At 43.8% G+C, this 20682-nt stretch overlaps 1 long non-coding RNA gene across 1 annotated transcript in view; it reads left to right on the top strand.

The window, feature by feature from the left end:
• The first annotated feature begins 4646 nt into the window (after positions 1-4646).
• The window catches only part of LOC142026251 (uncharacterized), a 51361-nt gene continuing 35325 nt past the window's right edge, over positions 4647-20682 (top strand). Inside the window, exon 1 of the long non-coding RNA XR_012648793.1 lies at positions 4647-4822. This is a non-coding gene — a long non-coding RNA (uncharacterized LOC142026251). The remainder of the gene's footprint in view (positions 4823-20682) is intronic.

Here is a 20682-nt window from a genome sequence, read left to right as displayed (position 1 = left end):
TCCACAAATTAATGCTTTATCTGGAAATTATGTTTGGCATTTTGAATGTCAAATGGACCAAGGGCAACATTCACTTCTGCCTTGAATGTCCTTGTGACCTAGGAAAGTCCTGAAGCTTCCTAGTCTACAACCACTGGATCAGGAAGATTTATACCTGCACATAGCACTTTTATGGATTAATAAGATACTGCAAGTCAAAGCACTTTTGGAAAGTTTTAATCTCCATTCAAGAGCACAAAGAATGTCAGCTGTTTACTGGTCCTTAATAACATAATGCTATCATCAGTGATAAGAAACAGGCTACTGAGCCTGTTCTCAGTCGAGTTCTTTCAGGATAAAATTACCTACCTCATGGTTGTCTGATACTGTCCATCTTGAGCTAACCGTCGCAAAAATGGAACTGACCAAAACTGGCTAGTCACTTACAGAAAAAAATAGCATCATTTAATTGTGAAGTGTGCTTGTTTGTGTCTAGTGAGCTCAGGAAGGCAGACAGATAAGAGGAGGATCAACCCTGTGAAAGGGTTGAGCCTATGCAAAACTCAAGCAAGTTCTGCTGAATCCAGTTCACATTCACTAGAACCTATCTGACCACTTCTTTCTTCTTTCATTAGTGGACATGGGTCAAAGTCCCTGTTGATAAACTTTTCTTTTTTATCATCTTTTCCTTGCTTCTGTCACCTTCAGGAAAGCTGTTACCCAATTCTGGATGTCGTTTGAGGAAGCAAAAATTAAGTAATAGGCAGCAACAGGGGATGTATGACACTGCACTGAGAAACTTCATCTCTGATTAACAGCAAGTTCCGTAAATGTTACCCATAGCAGAGGGACCACTGGATGCTTCCCTGTCTCAAGTTCCTTTCTGGACGCTTTCCCCACTCAGTGTTTGTTCTTCTGCAACAGCAAGGAAATGAAGAAGAGGAAGGAAAAGAGGCAATGAGCACACATCTAATGAGGAAGGGGGCAGATTAAGGTACTAGAGGTACCCTTAAAGCTTATGCAACTGGCCTGCACTCAGCAATCACAGTGTCCAAACAAGGCATAGAAGCAGCTTTCCTGTTAGACAAAAGCCATGAGAAGGAAAGGAGAAGTGGAGCCCTTTGGGTTACAGGAAATCGGTATGGACCAACCAACGCCCTGTCCAGACAGCACAGGCCCTGCCCTTTCCCCTCACCTACCATATTGTACGTCTTTATCAGTCATAGAGCAGTTTTGGGTGTTGTTCAGCATCAGCTAATGACGGGCATCTTTGTCCCAAGTGAAGCAATCTGAAGACCCATTCCTTTTGTGTGACTTACCCAGAGGCCTGGGGGCAATTCCAGAGACCAGTTTTTCAGCCTGTTCAGACTGTTATTTTTCCTAAACGAGAGTCTAATATGGTAGTAACTTTACTTCAAACAAAAAGATAGAAAGGGGCAGACTCCCTTTTACACATAGACTTTAGCCAAGTTTAGTAAAAGAAAAAAGTACTGCTTAGCCAGGGAGGCTGAAGGCTACAGAGCAAGTCTGATGTGCAGCTGCCCACTGTCAGTGACCCCCTTATCCCTGATCAGGATGAATCTCTCCTGTGCATGAGAAAAACCTTCAGCTGATTTCTTTGCACATTGCATCTGACCCAGAGGATTTTCTAGCATATTAATCACCTCTTCGCGTGGACCTCTGAGCGAGATGAAAAACGTTTCCTCCTCCAGAGGTTCAAGCTGTATATAGTTGATTTGTGGTAACTGCTGCAGCCATACTTTTGAATGGCTAATCAGTTGTTGCATTTTTTTTGCCTGAAATCACATTATTTTTATGCACTGTTGTATTTTTGCCCAAGTATTTGAGCTTTCCAAGTGCCATGAATATCAGGTCCAAAGTAAACAATCTTTTTTTTTTTTTTCCCCTGTTGTATATGTCATCACAAAGTTTAAAATGGACCTCGGAACACATCTAGAGGACCACTGTCAAGACAAAAGATGTCAAAACTTGTATTCTCATTGGCTTCTTAGATGTTTTCATTATTTAATTGTGCTGAATACAGTAATTCTTTCAAATTCTTGCTGTATTTAATTGCCAGTGACAGAGCTGATGTTCTAGTTTCTGAGCCTGTTTTTGACAGAGTATGGAGTGTTGTGTTATGCTTGAGCTCCCAGCTCAGTGCAAGGGAATCTGCTGAAGTTGAAGGACTGTGGTTTGAAATGAAATTGTTTGCATCTGGAAGTTTTGAAAAAAAGAGATTGGTTTTGCATGCTGCTAGAACACAAGCCATCTTTATCTCCCAGTAAAGTCTGTAGGGCTGAGCTTCATACTGGGAGTGGTCAGCCTCTTGATAAGTTAAATTGTTTTATATGACTTTATGCTGAGACTGGAGAATACCCTCCAATACACCTAAGCATGCATTTAAATTATTTGCATGTATTATAGTGGTGTTTAAGAGTCCCAGCTGTTCAACAGAACTCAGTCGTGCTGGGTGCAGTACAAACACAGAGTGCGAAAGTCGGTCCCTGACCAACTGGTTCTGTAAGCGTGTACTTTGTTTTTGCACTAGGGAGATATATGGGGGTTTTTGAATGTGTCAACCCCAACACTGCCATTCAACTGAGTCAAAGGTACCAGCTGAGTGGGTGGATTTTTACAGAAGGCCTGGCTAATTTTTAGACCATTAGTAACGTGTAGCTGAGGAAGATAAGATAATGAACAGTATGATCCAGTCTCATGCTGCAGAGTGCAAAGAGTTCAACTGCTAGAGTTAAGAAAGAATTATTTTCCCCGTCTGTGCCATTGCACAATAGTAGAGGTGCTTGAGTGAGGGGATGTCTGAACTGTTGGGTGTGGGGTTACAGCAGGAGGCAGGATATCGGAGTTGCTATGGTTTATTGCCGACCAGTACGGAAAATACGTTTTTTCTTCTGTTTCAGAAGTGGGAACTGTATAACTAGTTCTGGAAAAGCAGCCTTGCCCTTCAATTCCTAAATAGCCAACAACAAGCATTAAGAGAGGAGCTGCAGCCTGGGAACTGTATTGCAAGAGCAGGAGTCTATTCCTATCTCTCTGTGCCGAGAATGGGCTAATAATATTGTCCATGATGACTTTGCCGAGGTAGTATGAAACACCTTTAATGTTTGTGAGCACTTCAGATGAGAAGGACAAAAGATTATAAAGAAAGTGATTGTTTAATATTTGGATGCACAAACATCAATTGCAGGGTTTAAAATAAGGGATTCTTTCCACATTGTGGTTTAGGTGGATCAGTGTCATCTCTTGAAACAAGTGATCTTCTAATTTCAGCCTTACCAAGCATAACATCTACAGTTACTGGGTTTCTGTATGATCATGGAGCTGCTATGGATTCACAGAAAAGTACAGAAATGTCCTTTGTTTTCTGTACAAACCTCAGTAATTCTCTTCTTAATATGAGTGTGTATGATTGCAGGTAAAAATTATTGTGCAGAATTCAAGAGATGTTTTCCCAGCTAAGAAAAATGGTGTCCTCTACTTCAGCTCTAATTTCACCATCCAAAAAAAAAAAAAAAAAGGTAAAGATGTTGAGTGGCACAGTGCACATAACTCTCCCTACAATAAATATCTTGTAAAACCAGGCTTCATTTGGGTACTAATCTATTTTAATTTTTGTATGCAGTACTATGCAGGCCCTAGACTTCTTTACTTTCTTTGGATACAGTGAATACATCAGCTAATACTCATATTTACAAGCAGTATACACATATGTGTTTAGATGCCTGTATATACTGTTATAGCACAATTTTTCTTGAAGTTAGATTATAGCATAGTGCAGGTAATTAAACAGTGATCTCTATACAAATTAAAAGGGTTGGTACATACCTTTAATATGGAAGTACAATTACAGTAATTTTATGTGCATACTGGCTGCATAAAAGCACGCATACAGTTCTGAAAACTTGGGCCTGTGTTTTGTATGCGTTAGTGCTGTTTGCACATGCAAATGTGAGGCTTACTCACACAGAGAGGCCTTTGAAGCTCTACCGCTGCAGAATTGCTATGTAAATTTGCCAGCACTCCAAGACTCAGTAGATTTTCAAATGGTTTTGGGAAACACTGCTTGAAAATTAAGGATCCTCTTCCCATTTCCTGTTAAGCGTTGCCAGATCTGAGCAATACACAGCTGAACGGACGCATTTCCTTTTTCTGCTTCCTAGATTGTGCTAGAGTTTCACTGGAATGCCGCAGCGCTCCAAGCTATGGCAGTTACAGACTGAAACAAGCTACTTGTTCAATTTATTACTACCTCGCTTACTATTCATTATAACTTAACCATTGTGGAGACTCCAGGTGAGCTGATTACGTGAACATACTTCCACATACTTCTGCGAACATCCGAGACTGGCGATCCAGTAGCTGTAGAATGTGCAGTATTGGAAGGTGCCTTAATCCATTCACTTGGTGTTTGAGCATATTTTTGATTTAACTGTTCCTCATCCTACTTTCCTTGTGATAATGCGAATGCTTGCAAAGACACAGTATTTTTTTTCCATCATGATAGGCTCTGAGCCAGAACTGATGTCAAGGATCAGTGTAACGAGAACAGCAGGTTTCTGTAAAAGGGATTGCCTGAACGATGGCGTGCATGCGGCATCAGCAGGGACATTAGAAGTATTAAGACACTGTTTTGTTTTTGAAAGTCTGAGCTCAAAATCAGCTGGGAAAGCAACGCGATTCCAAGCGACTGCTTGCAATGTAGGTCAGTCGAATGCAAAAGCGAAAGCACATGGACCATCAGATTCCCACGTCGGGAGGGGGAGGGGACGCCAGCCTGCAAGTGCAAAAAGCCCCAGAACTCATGTGTGACTCGTGTTTTCCGGTGAGTAAGGAGGGCTGCCATCCTGCGTGGATGGGCACCGCGCGAGTTGCCGGTGCGAGAGCGCAGCTGGAGCCCCTCTGGGAGAGATGAACTGCGGCTGTGGGCGCATACACCTACTCCTGAATTCCGCTGCCTCTGCCACGTCGAGATTCGGGTGCAGCACCGCCACACCAAATAAGCCCACCGGCGAGCCCACCGGCTGCGGGGTGCCTCCTAGAAGGAGGGCCGGAGCGAGAGCCCCCCCGCGGCAGCGGGCCCCCTCGGGCCGAGCCGCTCTGCCCTTGCCGCTGCCGGCCGCTGGGCACAGGCTCCGCTCCGCTCCTTCTCCCGGCAGCGGGAGGAGGGCAGCCCGCACCCCCTCTCCTTTCCCCTCCGCTGCCCCCCCGGCCTGGCCGGCTGGCGGGGAGGGAGGGCTGGGGTCCGGCGGTGCAAAGGCCGCGTGTTTTCTGGCAGCAGGGCCGAGCCCCAAGGCGTCGCGTTGCAGGGAGTTAGTTGCTTTTCGTGCTGCTCTAATTAGGTGATGCAGCTTCGGTTACCAACAGACTTAATTGCAGTAACAGTAAGCGGCCTCACCACTCACCGTCATGTGTTTCTGGTTACAAGAAGCCGAGCGGAGCTGGGCCGAGGGAAATCCCCGAAAAAGGCCAGCGCGGGGCTCTGCGCGCCGCCGCCGGGACAGGCAGGGCCGCCGCGGGCGGAGCCGGGCAGGGCGGCTCGGCAGCGCCGCCACCGCGCCCAGCGCCGGGCCCGCCGAGCCCTCGGCTGCAGCCACCGCCGGCCGGGGCGGGCAGGCGAGCGGTAGCCGGCCGAGGCGGGCTGCTGGCGGCCCGGGCTCCGGCACCCACCGGCTGCGGCGGCCGAGCGGGGACAGGAGAGGGTGCTGCCGCGCCGGCCTGGCCGGGCCCCGCGGGGGAGGGAGGGCTGGGGGTCCAAACCGAAACGGAGGGGTCCGGGGCTGCGGTGTCCAGATACGGGGGGCGGATCGCGCCGAGCCCAGCCGGGCTGGGCAGGAGGAGCCCGGGACCGGGAGCGGAATAGCAGAAGGTGCTCCAGGGCACGACTGAATTGCCCGAACGGTTGTCAACAAGTTGGTCGTGACCGCACTACGCTTGCTTGGCCCACGCAGACGTGGCAGGCCTCGCTGGTTCGAGAGGTTTAAAGTTGCCTATGAAAATGATTTGGGAAACAAGTTACGGGTTTTTTTTCTCCCTGTGGCTGAGTAAAAATGATTTGTTTATACGGAGTCATTAATTTGGATTAAGTCTATGCATGAATTTTAAATGGATCGCTATTCCTCAGTGGCGTGGATACTCTTCCAGGGTATAAGTGTTGTCATGCAAATTAATTTTACTTACTTCCAAAGTGGATGCCAAATTAGCATCCACACAGAATTAATTAGGACTAGCTTTTGCCTCTACAAAAAAAAGTCTCGAATCCCACAGTTCTTTGGGGGGGGTCACAGAATACCGCTGCAAGATGGGACTAAGGCATTTGTAATGTACCACTTAGCTTGTAGTCATTGTTTTCAAAAAGTCAGAACACACTGAGCATAAAGGCTTTCTTCATAATAAACCAGAGAGAGCGCCCTATTTTAAACAGCTTCTAGATGGCATAATGTATTATTAAAAATTCCTAAGGGGGTATTAAAAATAAGTATTTCTAAGGGTAGGGAGACGTGAATATGTTACTGTGGGGTAAGGTAAGGTGTGAACTTGCTGCGTATCATCTATGCTGTGGTTTGCCTTGTGTGCTTACTTTTACCCTGTAGTAAACATGAAGCTACCCGGTATGAAAGAGGAAGTAGCTCTCTAACTTGAGACATCTTGGTAAACACTGCAGCAAAACAGTAATATTTTTATTTCTCCTTAATGTCTTGAGGATGTTTCTACTACTCACACATACATCTAATGCACGAGTGCTGTCAAATTCTGCCCACAGTAGTATCACATGGCAATGTGTTCCTCCATTTGACCAAAGAGAGCTGTCAAAGCAGGTGATGAATGAAGAGCTCAAACTTCAGTGCTGAGAGAGGCCAGCCTATGAGTAATGGTCTGTCACTGGCCTCAGATCATGAGCTGTTTGCATAATTTCAGCTCAGGACAAACCCAAGCTAAAGATGACAGATGATGCCATATAAGCTTTCCCAGTTGCTCCAGTTGGCTCATTCCAGCCTGATCCAGATCAGCTGGGCCTCAAGGTCATTAGCACTCTAGAGCCATTTATTGGCAAGGGTGACAGAGTTTGTGACCTCCTTCCCACTGTTCTGAAGGATGACAAAAGGGAAGGTAAACAAATAAGGAGTTATCTGCTACTCATGGCCTACTCTGAAGCTTCAGCAGTAGGGAGGAGAAGGGATGAGTCCGTGGTAAGTAACACAGGCTAGTGCTGTTCCTTCACAGAAGCCACTGCCCAGCTGATGTACTACTCTTGTCTGTGCATACAGCAATCACATGCACACCAGGGACGATACTCTCCTCAGGATTTAGCCACTTACTAAATTTGTGGTTTGGTGAGCAGAATAGGATGTTGTGTTTGATGGCCTCAGAAAGTGACTAAAATTAGAAATTGAGCTGGATGTGATTTCCAACTTTTTTGGACCAACTCTCGTGGCTGCCATTTCCGCCTTATCCTTCCTCCTTGCCCTGCAAGTTAGCTACTTCTTACTCATGTTGAGGGGCTCAAAGGAAAGGCAGTGGTGTCATTGTACCTGACCACTAATTGACCTCCTATGAGTGTATAGGAGGAACACATATATAGGACTAAAGTGTACTTGGACATACAGGACTAGTCTTCAGCTAGCTAGCTCGTGTTGTGCCTACCAGTAACAGCAGGAGCCTGACTCAGTGACGCGGGAATACTTTGCAGTCCTGTGTTCTCTGTTCTCAGTTCCATTCTGCTAGGCATAGCACTAGCAGTTTTGCCAGACACACCTTGCCTTTTTCCCCCTTCCTTTTATGTATCTGAAGCATTCAGAGGCAGTAGCATTGAGGTGAGCACACATTAGTTCGGTTTAGGATCTCCTAGAGGTAAGCTGTTTTCTTCATCCTTAGGGGAGTTCTTCCTGCTCCTGCTCCAGGCAGAACCTTTTTCCTTGGCAGATGGGAGCAGGCTGCAGTACATCTTCCCTATCCTTCCCTCTCCCTTCCCTTTGCTTTGAGATTCAAACAAAAACAGACACTGAAGTCACACAGACCCTGATAACTCAATTTTTATCATTAACCCCCCTCCTTATTGCCTGGGCACCTTCTCTGTATTCCCTTGGCAGCCATGGGAGAATCATGGACATGGGCAAACTGTCTGAGTCTCACAGAGGGTTCTGGTAATGTACCCACCCCTCTGGTAATGTACCCACCCCTCTTCCCCATGGTCAGGCTTGGGCTACTCCTCTTTGCTATATTTTCACTGGAGAAAAAAAAAAAAGGGAAACCGTTAGGTCAGCAACTCAAAAAATCAGGGAAGGAAAAGGCTTCTCAGAGAAGGCAGGGGCCTCCAGCAAGTGAAAAGGAGAAGGAAGAGCAACTGTTCACAGCCTGTGACTTGGTGAATGCTGCCACACAGGCGTCTGAGTTTCTTGGTTGAAGCTGTGCATTACAGTGAGTGGGGAAAGTTTAGAGTGAGGAGGGCACCCTGTTGTTTCTTCACACTCTAGTGTTGGTAAGGGTCTGTCCAATAATTTTTCCTTATGCTCACGTCCACTTCTTTGGGCACAGCACTGATTGTTAGGACAGCTGTGGCCTCCCTCCTTTTATCTCTTTCCCATTCATTCATGCATCTAAATGTGGCAACACTGGTTTGAGTGTAATCTACTCCCTAATACTCAGGTCTAGGACCTGTTACAGTTCAGGCTGTTTCTTTCTGGATCCTCCATGGCATTATTATCATTCTGGACTTCAGGCAAAGCCTCCTCTGTGACACCTATCTGAGGAACCTCCTCCTCCCTCCAAGGATGCGTGATGTTCTTGGAACTGAAGACCATCCCATCTCAGTTCTGCAGTGAGTCCCTCTTCAGATTGTCTAACCTGAACACTAAAAAGATACTTGAGGGGAGAGATTTCATTCTGCATCCTTAAGTGTCAGTAGGGTTTCATTGTCCATCTGGATTTAATCCCTCCATTCTTCCCTTAGCTCTCTGCCATCCATTTTGTGTTGAAGGTCCCAGTAAATCCAGAACTGCAGTTCTGCTCACTCTGTTTAGATGGGAATTTCTATCAGATCCTCTGGACTCTGAGGTTAGGTTCTTTGGAGAAAGGAGAGAATTTCAGTCACTCTTTCCAAATCTCTGAAATTTGTGCTCATGTCAGGACCCAGACAGGAAGCAAGTTTCACATGGATGGGCACTTTGCTGAGTGTAACCTCTTATGTCAGTGACCCCATATTTGGGGGAGCTGCAGTTTATAAACAAAGAGCAGCACTAAAAATAAGTATGTTTTGCCCCCATCTCCATGCTCTTAGTATTTTGTGTGAAAGGATGGCTGAGTGGGTGGACCGACTTTTCCTTGTTCCTTTTTCTTTCCTTTTTTTTTTCTTGTTTAGCTTAAAAATACATTGTTGTCATTTTCACGAGGCATGACCCAGCCTGAGGCCTTTCCACTTCTTTGTTTGTTCCGAAGTGGGGCCATAGTTTCCCCCTTTCAGGCAGCCTTGGCTTCAGGCATCTTAGCAGAGTGAGGGTTTGCTGGTCCAATTTATCTGTGCAGCTGCTTCTTTCCAGCCAGTTGTCCTACTTCTGGAACACCAGTACAAGTCTCCCCCATTCTCCTCCCTGCTGCCTTATTGAAAACCCAGCCTAAGACCCTTGCCAACACATAACTCTGCTCTAAAATGGGATGAAACTCTAATACTGCCTTTTTTAACTTGTTTTTCAGGTAGTTCCTACCCTTTGAACACTGACAGTTTTCAGACTGTCATTCAAATAGTTCCTCAGGTCTCAACCCCAGCCTCTGAACTTAACAAATTTATGTACCTAACTTTTGTGGACTAGAATAAAACAGAACAGAGCTTTCCAAACTGCCTAAGGTATTCTATCCCAGTGAATTCCTCTAGGAACTCCTACACATGTACAAAACATAGCTTGCAAAGTTGGGGCACAAAAATGTTATACTTCTTCCATGAGTAATTAAGCTTGGATCTCCCTGTGACAAGACCTCTGTGAGTTCCAAAAGCATGCTGGCATGGCTGCATGTCTTAAGGTGGGCCAGGGTTATCAGAGTTAGTGGTAACAGATGGATTTTGCAAAGGATATAAAATCTTACATTTTCCAATTAGAATGAATCTGTAGGAAGTTGGAAAAGTCCTTCATGTGGAAGATCATGTCTGCCTATGATGAGAATCATGTCAACCTTTAAAGTACAATACTACACTCTGCGATTAACATGTGCTTTTTTGGAAAGAATGAAATGAAGCCCTGTTCTTGCAAATTCCCAGGCTTGGCCTTGCCATCCACCATCGTCAGCCTCATATCCCACAGGTCACAGTTCTGTGGCACTGAACACTTCCTAGATGCATAGGTGGTACAGCACATCTCTTCATGAGATTCTGTTGCAGAATGGCAATTCCCGTGTTCATCTGAGATGGGGGGGGCTAGATTAGAGCATGGAGGCATGAATCACTGCTGTTCTGATGTCCAGTGATAATGCTAGTTTCAGTCCTGCTCGTAGAAACCTTTAACTGTGTAGGCACTAGTTGTTTGGTCTCCTCCCAGAAAAAATGATATTGTTCGTTTGTTCACTCACTGCCTGCTTTGGGAGTAATGCGCAGTAGAAAGAAAAGAAGGTGTTCCATCAGTTGGAAAATGGAGTTTTTCAGTGAAGTAGAAAATAATCCCACAGAAACGTGCATATATGTGGAAGACTTCTGAACAACCAGCTAGAACAAAGGAGTGAAACCTGATCAAAGAGAACAAACTCCATCATTTAAGCTGGTTTTGTAATTGTAGTACTTTATCAACAAGTAGATATTGCTGGAAGGGCTGGCTGACTGGGTTGTGCAGATGTGTAACATCTGTGCACATTTGGCCTCTGGAAAGTGTCCTAGTGATGGTTCATTCCAAAAATTTTATTGGTTTTCTAGCTTTTTTCTTGACCGGATAAAGGAAGAATGCTTTTTCCAAGGTCATTTTTGGTGAAAGTGTTTTCTGGTTCAGATCCAGTAGACCAGGGGAGGCAGACTACAATAGCAGAATTAGAGTTCAGTTCTTCTCATTGAAGTAGACCACCAAAGCCTTGGCACAAGATTCTGTCATTGATGACAGTCTACCTTGGGCACACAGTTGGGAGCACTGCTGGTTAACCTACAACACAGAGGGAGCGGAACTCCGAACCCACTGTTTCAGTGTAACTTTTTTAGAATGTAACAAAGTCAGGAGTCTTGGTCAAGAAATGAATACTGCTCAGAGATGAACATTTTGATACATTCTGAACAGCACTGATGAAGGTTAGGTCTCTAACCCAATGTGCAGGGCTGGCTATGAGAAGTGCACAGGATCAGAATGAGAAGGCAACAACATCAGTTGCATCCCATTCCAAATCTGCACATAGAAATGGGCAGCAGACGTTGCTAGCTACATTCAGCAAAAGAGAGGGTGTGAAGGTGATGTATCCCCCCATTGTCATGATATTCAAGTGTGACTATGTCCCACCAAAGTGTGACAAGGTCCCATTAGGACAAGCTTTATGTTCAGTAAAGAGAATTTCTCAGCTCTGCTCAGAGACATGAAGCCATCTCATGAGGAGGGGACGATATTTCACTTTTGTTATTGCTGTGAGGATCCATATTTGTGAGGCACTCTGAGTAAATGACTGTGCTTTCCCTTCAAGTCCCTGATGTAAAAAGAAGAGGCCAGATACCAACTAGTGTAAGAAAACCCTACCTATTTTTTCTCCTTGGCTACATTGTGCACTCAATATGTTGACCTTCAGAACCCAGGATGTGGTCTATATTTTCCCCAGAGTTTTACCAGTGCAGACCAACTGTATAAAAAATGCATTTGTCCACGTACCTGCAGGGAGGAGAAGGGACAATGCAAAAACTAGTGGCTTTGCCTGCTCACCTTCTTTCTGATGAGTATGTTCTGTGGTTTCTCAATTCCTTCCACGTGCTAAGACAGTGGACAGGTCCCTCTGTTAGTAAAACATGTATAAAAAGGTTTTATTTGTCTGTGCTCACCATCTAGGTTTGGATGGGTATCTTCCATGCAGCCCCAAAGGGATACGGTTCATGATAGGCCTCTTGCTCAGCTCCAAAATTCAGGGAAGCCTGAACTTTTGGAGGGGAGATTTATCACCCAACATGTTCTTCCCCAACAAACTCTGCTTTCTATCTCCCACTAGCAGTAAGCGGAATGATCTTTTATGAAATACAAACTTTATGGGTAACTTGGTTATTGATTGTTGAAGATGAAGTTTTTTCAGAACGTTCCTCTATAAGCTCAGCATGGGGAGAAAATAGGAACATACAGGCCGGCTTAATGAATGATTTAATGTAAGTAACTGTATTTTAAACTTACACACTTAACTTGCACTTCAGACAGCTGTAAGTGCTTTATAAAAGGTGATATTCCCCCATTTTGTGGAAAGAGAAACTGAGGCACAGTTCAGCTCAGTTATTTGTCCAGTATCACTTGCTGCTGGGAATAGAAAACAAGAGTTCAGTCTCACATGAGAATCATTAGATAACACTTATTATAAAGGAAATACATTCCTGTCTGGAATATTACTGAATTTTGAGATCTTAGGAAGACGTAAAAGTTTTTTAAGTTGAGCAAGGAAGTTCTTCTTAGCTCTTCCTTCAGCCCTCTCCAATATGTAATGTCTAGTTTAAATATAGCAAGAATATTAACTGGAACTTAACTCTGTCTTCCTTGTTGTCCTTTTTGCTTCTCTTTCAAAATCCTTAGATTTGGTCTTGTTTGTATTAATCAACCCCTTGCACTTGAGGCATTTATCAGCTGCTCTAGCCTTTTTGTTTCTTGTTAGTTTTATTCATGGCATGCTGATTTCTTGTAACTCATTTCCCTGTACTTTCATTTGCACTATGCGGTTCAAACACCTGGGCATTCTGGGAGCACGTAGCCTGCGATCCAGGGAGGAGGGTATATACTCAACAGCTCTTGAACGGCCCCCGCCTCCTTGCAGCGGCTGCCCATAAGTTCTGTGGTTTCTTTGTTTTAGCCTGGCAAAGTTCCACTGCGGTGAAATCAGCTCAATCCCGTGAGCTGGCAGATGGCATGGATGGTCTAAGGCTGGCCTTAGCTTTTGCCTTATTTATTTTATTTGCTGATGGTTGAGCACTTTGTCCCTTTTGAAAAGCTGACCACTTCAAAATCCACTCACTCTCCAACACCTGATTGCACCACAAGTCCTGGAAAGTCCACTGACATTAATATGCATCTTGAAAGAAAGTTTCAGGAGGTAATTTTAAGCTGGGTTTTTTTGCAATTCATGTGTGTACCAGTGAATATGACTCCAAAGACATCCTGACTGTATCATTATTTGCACAGTAGCCAGTGTGCACAGTGAGTTTTCAGATCTGTTTGTCACGACTACAGTTTAAGCATTAAACAGTAATGGTAATCATAAAAGCACCATGAAATAGACTACAAATTACTTTGGCTTGGTCAGATTAAATTTGGGGTTTAGATGTTTGGGGTTTTTTTGACTTAAAATGGTTATCTTTTGATACTTAACATCTCCCCTATTTAGCTGGCTTCCAGTCAAGACCTCTTTCGACTGTAGGTAAAACAGATAGCCGTTGGGTTGACAGCCTGCTGTACTCAGTATGAAGAGTGTGCCCATCTCCCCCTCTGAAAGTGAGACTTTTATCTCCCTAGACACAAACACATATAGCACAAGATCCCATTTTAAATGTCACATGAGATTCTGGGAATACTCTCCCTGGTCCCAGAATACTTCTAGAACTGTTTATCTAAGCTGTGTAATGGTATGCCAAACCACCAGGTGTTCTGTATGCCTGGGGCCCCACTTGTTCTGGAAGGCTTCCTTGTTTTTTGTTTGTACAGACAGTTATCCCAGTCTGTATAGTGGGTTCAGTGTGCCTCTCCCAGTGCTGTATGTATATTCCTATTGATCGAGATAATCTTTTCATGCTTCCCCACGACAACCGATGTTAGGATTACTATGACCGCATTTCAGCGTCCACTTCCAAGGACTGCAGTGGGTGTTGGACAGGACTGTGTAATGGCTCTTTAAGCTGTGTCTGCCTGGATCATCTTAAATACTACCTGTGGGCATTTCTTGCTTCTATACAGCCTGTTCCTTCTCAGGCACATGGGACTTCAGCTGTGCATTTCTGAACATGTTTCTGTTTAATGTTATGCAGCAGCCACCATGTTGTTGTCAAGATGAGCTTATTACAGTGAAAACTGGGTGAAATTCTGTGGCCTTGTGTTATGCAGAAGGTCAAACAAGATGTCCATCACATCCAGGAAACTATAAATAGAAATAGAAACTGTACAAAAATCAGCAAAGGATGACTAGAGGAGAGGTGATCATGTGAAACTGCCCAAATTTATGTGCCCAGTTTCGGAACTAAAGGTTAGGTTCCCCATATGGAAAGAAATAAATTACTTTTGAATTGCCCTCTGGAAGACAATTCCTCCTCTCTTTCCCTAAGTGCTTAAAGCAAAAAAACCCACCCTAAAGTATACGATAGAAGAGTCCAGTTCAGTGCACACATCAGCAAAGTCATTCTTTTTCATCTCCCAAATGAAACAACCAGCTCTGTGGTGATCTCTTTCTCAGGTGATTCTCATACCAAATTGTTACCAGATAGAAACCAGAAGAATTATGAGACCAGGAAGAACAAGTAGCACCTTTTTGGGTACCACATCATCATCCTCATTTTTGTCCTTTAGAAAAACAATTAACTGCTTAATTGTTTTGTGCAGGTGACCACCACATGTAATAGACACAAGCCGCTCTGATACCTGGGCTAGGTGATTGTTTTGATGGCAGTGCTCTGCCTGATTCTCCATATTTACACACATGACTAGTTTGTGCATTTGCAGATATTACTCTCCCTTTTCAAACAGAAAACAATGACTGGATCAAACCCAAGCATTGTTTAAGAGTGGCCTGTGATTCTGTGGTTTGTTTTCTTGTTTTGTTTGTAAAGGTCAAAGACATAATGATATTTATTGGAGGTAAAAGTTAGCTTGTACTCGGGTCTTTCACAGGGCTGAGCTGGAGAGGAAGTGAAAAAGTAGGTCTTGGTCAAAAGCATGACATTTCTTTGGTAATTTCTCTCATCAAATATATACTCAAAGTGGAAGTTGATTGTGTCTTACTGTGAGGCCACATTACCTTCCTTTAATACCACAGTCTGCCGATCTAAATGTAACCACCTGGATTTGGGTTTAAATCTAATGAAAATTTCTGTTTCTGACCTGATTTTTCAGGAGTGCCAAAGTGCTGTAAACTTCAGTGAGGCATGTTTCATAGTAAGCACTTGCCAATACTAGACCCCTGCCTTATCTAGGATTTAAGTGAGCCAGGCAGGAGGATTTGGTGTGCTGGAGACTGGAAGGTTAATCTGCGTTGCAGTTGGATTTTGAATTGAGCAGCCTCTCTTTAGGTACCTGGCAAAGTGACAGAAGAAAGAAACTGGTCATGACTAACAAATCCTTCCTACTTCACTGGGGTGAAAGAGACCTTCCGTGGATTATTCTTAGCTGTTTTTCAAGGTAAGAGCCAGTATGAAATTCTTAGTAAGGCATTGGTTGTTACAGGCAAGTAAGTCTTAAGTGCCAGCGAAATGTTCTGCAGGGCCTGATACTTCTGTGAAGTCTAGGCTTTCAAGGTTGTTTGCTTGGAAATATCATAGACATTGTACATGAACACTGGTACAAATAGGCTTAAGAACTAAACCCCCAATTTTTACAACTCTCTGTATGCTCAGTAATAGCTAAATGATGCAGGCAGACATTCAAACTAAGAGTACAATTGTTACTGAACAGGACATCTTATTCATCTGAATATGTCAGATTTTTAAAATGGAAGTATTCAGAGGTGCAGAATTGGTTTCAGTGAATGTTTTGTCTTGGAAAAAAATAATTAAGGAGATGTTTTTGAAACAAAATTTTGTATTGACTCATCCCTCTTTTTTTTTTCTCAATTTTCAGTTTGTGAAAATTATCAACATTTTTTCCAAGTAGGTACCAGGAGGTTTTGAAATCTCAAAAATATTCACAGGAAAGGAAAAGCATTTCCTGCTGATCGCGGCTTGGATATTTGGGGGAGTATGACATTTTCTGCAAAATTGACAGAAACCAGGTAGTATTTTCACTGCCTGCCAGGCAGGTTTGAAAACCTGCTTGATTTCCTTCCAGCTCACCTGGCCAGCTCCTAGGGAGTCTGCTGACAGATGGGCAGAGAGCTGAAAGCCAGAAACCCATCTCTAGCTCTTCAAATCTCTTGGCTGTCACCTGTCCGCTTCTGGAGATCTAATCGGGGTGACTGCTATAGGTCTATGCAGCCCATCGCTGGACTATTTCAAGCTAAGTCTTCCAGACTAATGGATCTCCCATAACCTGCTGGGATCGTCAGCATCCTGGGCAGCCTGCCAGGCTTGGGCTCTTCAGCAGTCTTTAACACTGACCCCTCCGCAGCTCTCCAAGGCCGGCTGCTTGGGAGCAGCTTTCCCCGAGGGCTCTGAGCTCTGGAGGCTTGCTTGCTGGTTCCCACATGTTGTCTCCTTCAAGGGTCAGGCAGCCATTTCACCTGGAGGGCAGGTATGCAGACTCTCCAGCTGCCCCATATCATGTTCAGCTTCAATTCAAAGTATCATTTTTTTTCAGGAATGTGGATTTGTCCACTAACTCCTGGCGATCTCACTGATGTAACTTTTACAATTGAAATGAGGCCAGTTGAAGAATATTCTTTAGGGTGTAACTAGGAGTGTTCTGTGAGAAATATTCATCCTTTTGGAAGTTATAGACAAATTGAATCCTGGATGACTCTGGGAACTGATCCTTCCCATCTTTGAACACCTTCTGCCCTAAACAACAGTGTTGAGTCAAAGCTGATGTGGGTCAGACTCGCAATATTCAAACCATGTTTGCTGGTTCACGTGGAATACATCATCATCATCATCAGTAAAAAATGTTAGGATAAAGAAACCTGGTCCTAGGGCAGTGTAAATCCTTGATTTACATGTGAGATGTGAAAATTTAAATTTAAGAAAGCTACCTGATGGAGAGCCTGGTAGGTCAGGGTTTTTTTCTTTGTTACACCTGTTTTGGTCAACACAATTGAACACTACATTGCCATGAAGCTCATCAGCTTTCAGCCAGCTGAAGATCCCTTTTTGGGTGTCAGAGAAGGCCAGCTTGTGGCATCTCTGCTAAGCATGCAGGCTCTGGCAGAGGCTTTGCCACAGGCCCAGAATTATGTTTGGGACCATGCTAGCTCATTTTGTCCAAGCAGTTTCATTAGCTACTGAAATGAGCTGGAGTGAAGTCTAGAGATAAAATTTCCGTATAGCTCTACCAGTAAATCACTGAGACCCTGTGGAATATGGCTTGCATTCAAAAGGTTGACAACATTTAACCTCACAGAGCTCTCAGGCACTGGGACCCGAGTGCTTTAGCCTTTACTAAACAAATACTTTTAATGATTTGAGCCTTAATAGGAAAGTCCAGTGGGGGCTGTTGAACTCTGGAATTCGCTGCAGGGGGGCACAGGAGAGATTAGAGGCCATGGCTAATCAAAGAAAATCTGCTTTACATTGTACTGCTGCTTGCACAGCCCCCAATTCATATCTGCAACTCCCTTCTGCCTTAGAGGGAGCTGCGTGTGTAGACTGACCCTTTCTTTGCTGAGCTTTCCTATCAAGGTCTTCCAGGACAAACTCTGTTTCTCAGGCTGTGAATTCACGTCAGTTTTTTCAGTGACCACTTCTCTCCCCGCAGCTAGTTGTCCTAGTTTTTGTACTGCCCCTGTTGTGAATCAGCACACCTTTTTCCATGGTTATGGGGTAAACTGAACTGTCAGCTGAAAGGAATTTTTCAGCTGTTCTGGTCGACTGCGCAGCTGCACAAACAGCTGTGCCAGCAGCATGGTGAGTGTGGAGGGCGGGGGTTGCCTGTGCCACTGAATGTGAAACCACAGCCTCCATCGTTACAACTGAAAAATGCTGTGATGCCAACAAACCGCTAACGGCAAAGGCATTGGCTAGTTCTTCATTTTTCTTGCAGGTAGAAGATAAAGATTGGCCTTCGGATTCTGTAGAGCCAGCAGCTCTTCAACCCAGTAGGTCAGATATTTAAAATAAAAAGCCTCCAAACTGAAGTGTAGGTGATCAGTGGGTTTGTTCCGAGGTTTATTCCAACCCAACTCTTGCTAGGGTCTCATGTTAGCATTACGGGCCTTGGAGGCCTTGGGTCTGTGCATGTTCATAGAAGATAGAACTGTGGAAGTGTGAAACATCATTGTCCACAAGCTGTTTGTTCCCACATTGCTGCCAAAGCTCATGTATCTGGAACTCAGCTGGCAGGACTTTGAGGCATTGCTGCACATCCACTTTGGGCAAAGTCAGCTGCCTTACTTTAAGCTGTTTGTGATAGTTGGAGTCAACCTGGGTGACTTTGTACTGAAGCAGATGAGACAAACGCACACTGCTGTGCTAACTCATCTTCCCTTAAAGCACTGTGGAGCAATAACTTTCAGAAACAAAGTGGTAAGATGTAGCCAGAGTGAAGTAATATCTCAGATAGCTTCCTCTGTTTCTGCAGTGTTTCTCTAACCATGTTCGTAAACCCTTAACCTAGTGCTGTGCACCCACACTGATCCCCTCCTCATTGCTCCTGTGTAATATTCAGATCGATGGGCCTAAGCACCAGAGCACAGCTACACACCAAACTATCTTTTGGCTGCATCTACGTCCCAGTTGGAACACGTCTTTTAAAAGGCAGCCTTTTGCAGTTTCATACTTCAACTACCAACTAAACTCCTTATCAGCATGATTCTATCAACAGGAAACTGGTAAGAAAAAAAGAAGTACCCAACCCATACACCATGATGTTATCTAATCTCTATCCAATCTGCTTTCTGCTTGGGGATGCATGCAACAGACTGCAGTAACTGTATGTCAGAAGGTCAAAGAATACAGGCAGGGGACAACAGTACAAATAACCAGTTGGGACTTAAAGAATCCAAAGTTGAAGCAGATTTTTAAAGCTGCTTACTAATCAAAATATCTCACTGTGCAATTCAGCCTTTTTCTTGTGGTCATAGCTCCTCTGTTTTGTACTCATTGGAATGTTTGTCACTGTATCAGAGATGTGACAAGAGTATTATGAGCACAGAAAGAAAGATGGAAATAGGTTTTTGTCTTAAACCATGTACCTGTACTTTGCAGATACAAAAGAAAGTGGTTTCACTTATTGTGTAAGAGACTTTTCTGGAGCGCAAAAGTCGAATTGTTCAGCTATTACAGTTGTGTGGGGATATAAGACTTAGCTAAAGGTGCTTATGAAAAAAAAATTATATATAGATTTACAGTTGCTACAGATTGGTAATTGTTAATATTTGTAATTACAGTAGACTGTTCTCAGCACCCAGAAGATGCTATAGAACTACTTGGATTAGAAAAGATGCAGACTGTCTCTGGTGCTTCTTTTCAGCTGAGGTTCTTTTCATTCTTTTCCACTGAATGCCAGCTACAATAGTTGAAACAATGCCCTTATGTCAGATGCAGCCCTGGCAAAAAGGAAAACTCAAACAGCAGATCATCTCCCTCTCCTGCTCTCCAGAAAGAGGTGCAATAAGAATAACAGAATACATGCCAAGGCAACTCTGACCAGCTGAAACAGATGGCACAACAATCTTGTCATCCCTTCCCACTGACCCCAGGGTTGCCTAAACCCTCTGCAATCCAATTATTAGTTTTAATCTGATTGTGTAATTGCACTAAGCATATTATTTAAAGACTATACAGCTATGGTTAGCTGGAATATGTGTGAAGCTTGCAAATGAAATGCATTAATGAAAGGGGACATGGGCGCATGTCAACAATCCATTTACAAGGAGAGTGGGGAGCAATCGAAGTGGGAAGACTGAGAATGAGAATTTAGAATCAAACAGTTTCTTAGCACTTTCTTTCGTAGATTATGGAATTAACTGATTTCTGGGACCCTTCTCTTGGAACCGGTAGGGGATGTCCTGATAACAAAAGAGACTAAGGCCAAATGTGACTCAGCTGGGTTGTGTACATAATACTGCTACACTTAAGGTGTGAATAAAGGAAGTGGGAATAGGTCTTAAGTGTATAAAGACCTGGGAAATTTTTATTCAGAAAAAGTAATAATTGGAAAAATTTCCCTAACTGGTCTAGGAGTTTAGCAGACTCCAGTAGGAAAATCTGTTATTGCAAAAGCAGCAATCACACACTCTGAAGGACTTTAACCCACCTGTCTCCTCTACCTGGAAAGACTGATTTTTTTTTTTTTTTTCTGCCTAAGGCACTTCTTGGTATGCTATTTGTAAGCAAGTAGTTATTTCAGTAAAATGTGCTGTTGATATCTGTTTTAGAAGGAGAGATCTTAAACATTAAAGATTGGTGCAGAGATTAGATGCTGCACTCAACATAATTGTGCTGCTGCTGCTTTCAGCTCTGTCAGTATCACAGTCACAGTATGAATACACAGTGGAAATCACTTATTATTTAGTTTGTCTGCTGTTCCTCAGTGAAGAATTGTGTACACAGAGACTTGGTACTTTTTATTTTTAGATGAAGTCTATGAGCTGAATTCATCTGACGATGGACTTTAAGCAGTCCTCATATTATTTGGATAGCAGACCATTTGGGAATCTTGGGTATGGTAGATACAAGCCAAGGTATTGAAA

This window comes from Buteo buteo, chromosome 2, assembly GCF_964188355.1.
Source record: "Buteo buteo chromosome 2, bButBut1.hap1.1, whole genome shotgun sequence".
NCBI lineage: Eukaryota > Metazoa > Chordata > Aves > Accipitriformes > Accipitridae > Buteo > Buteo buteo.
Note: the sequence above shows the minus strand (reverse complement) of the source record. Positions and strands in the feature narration are given on the sequence as shown.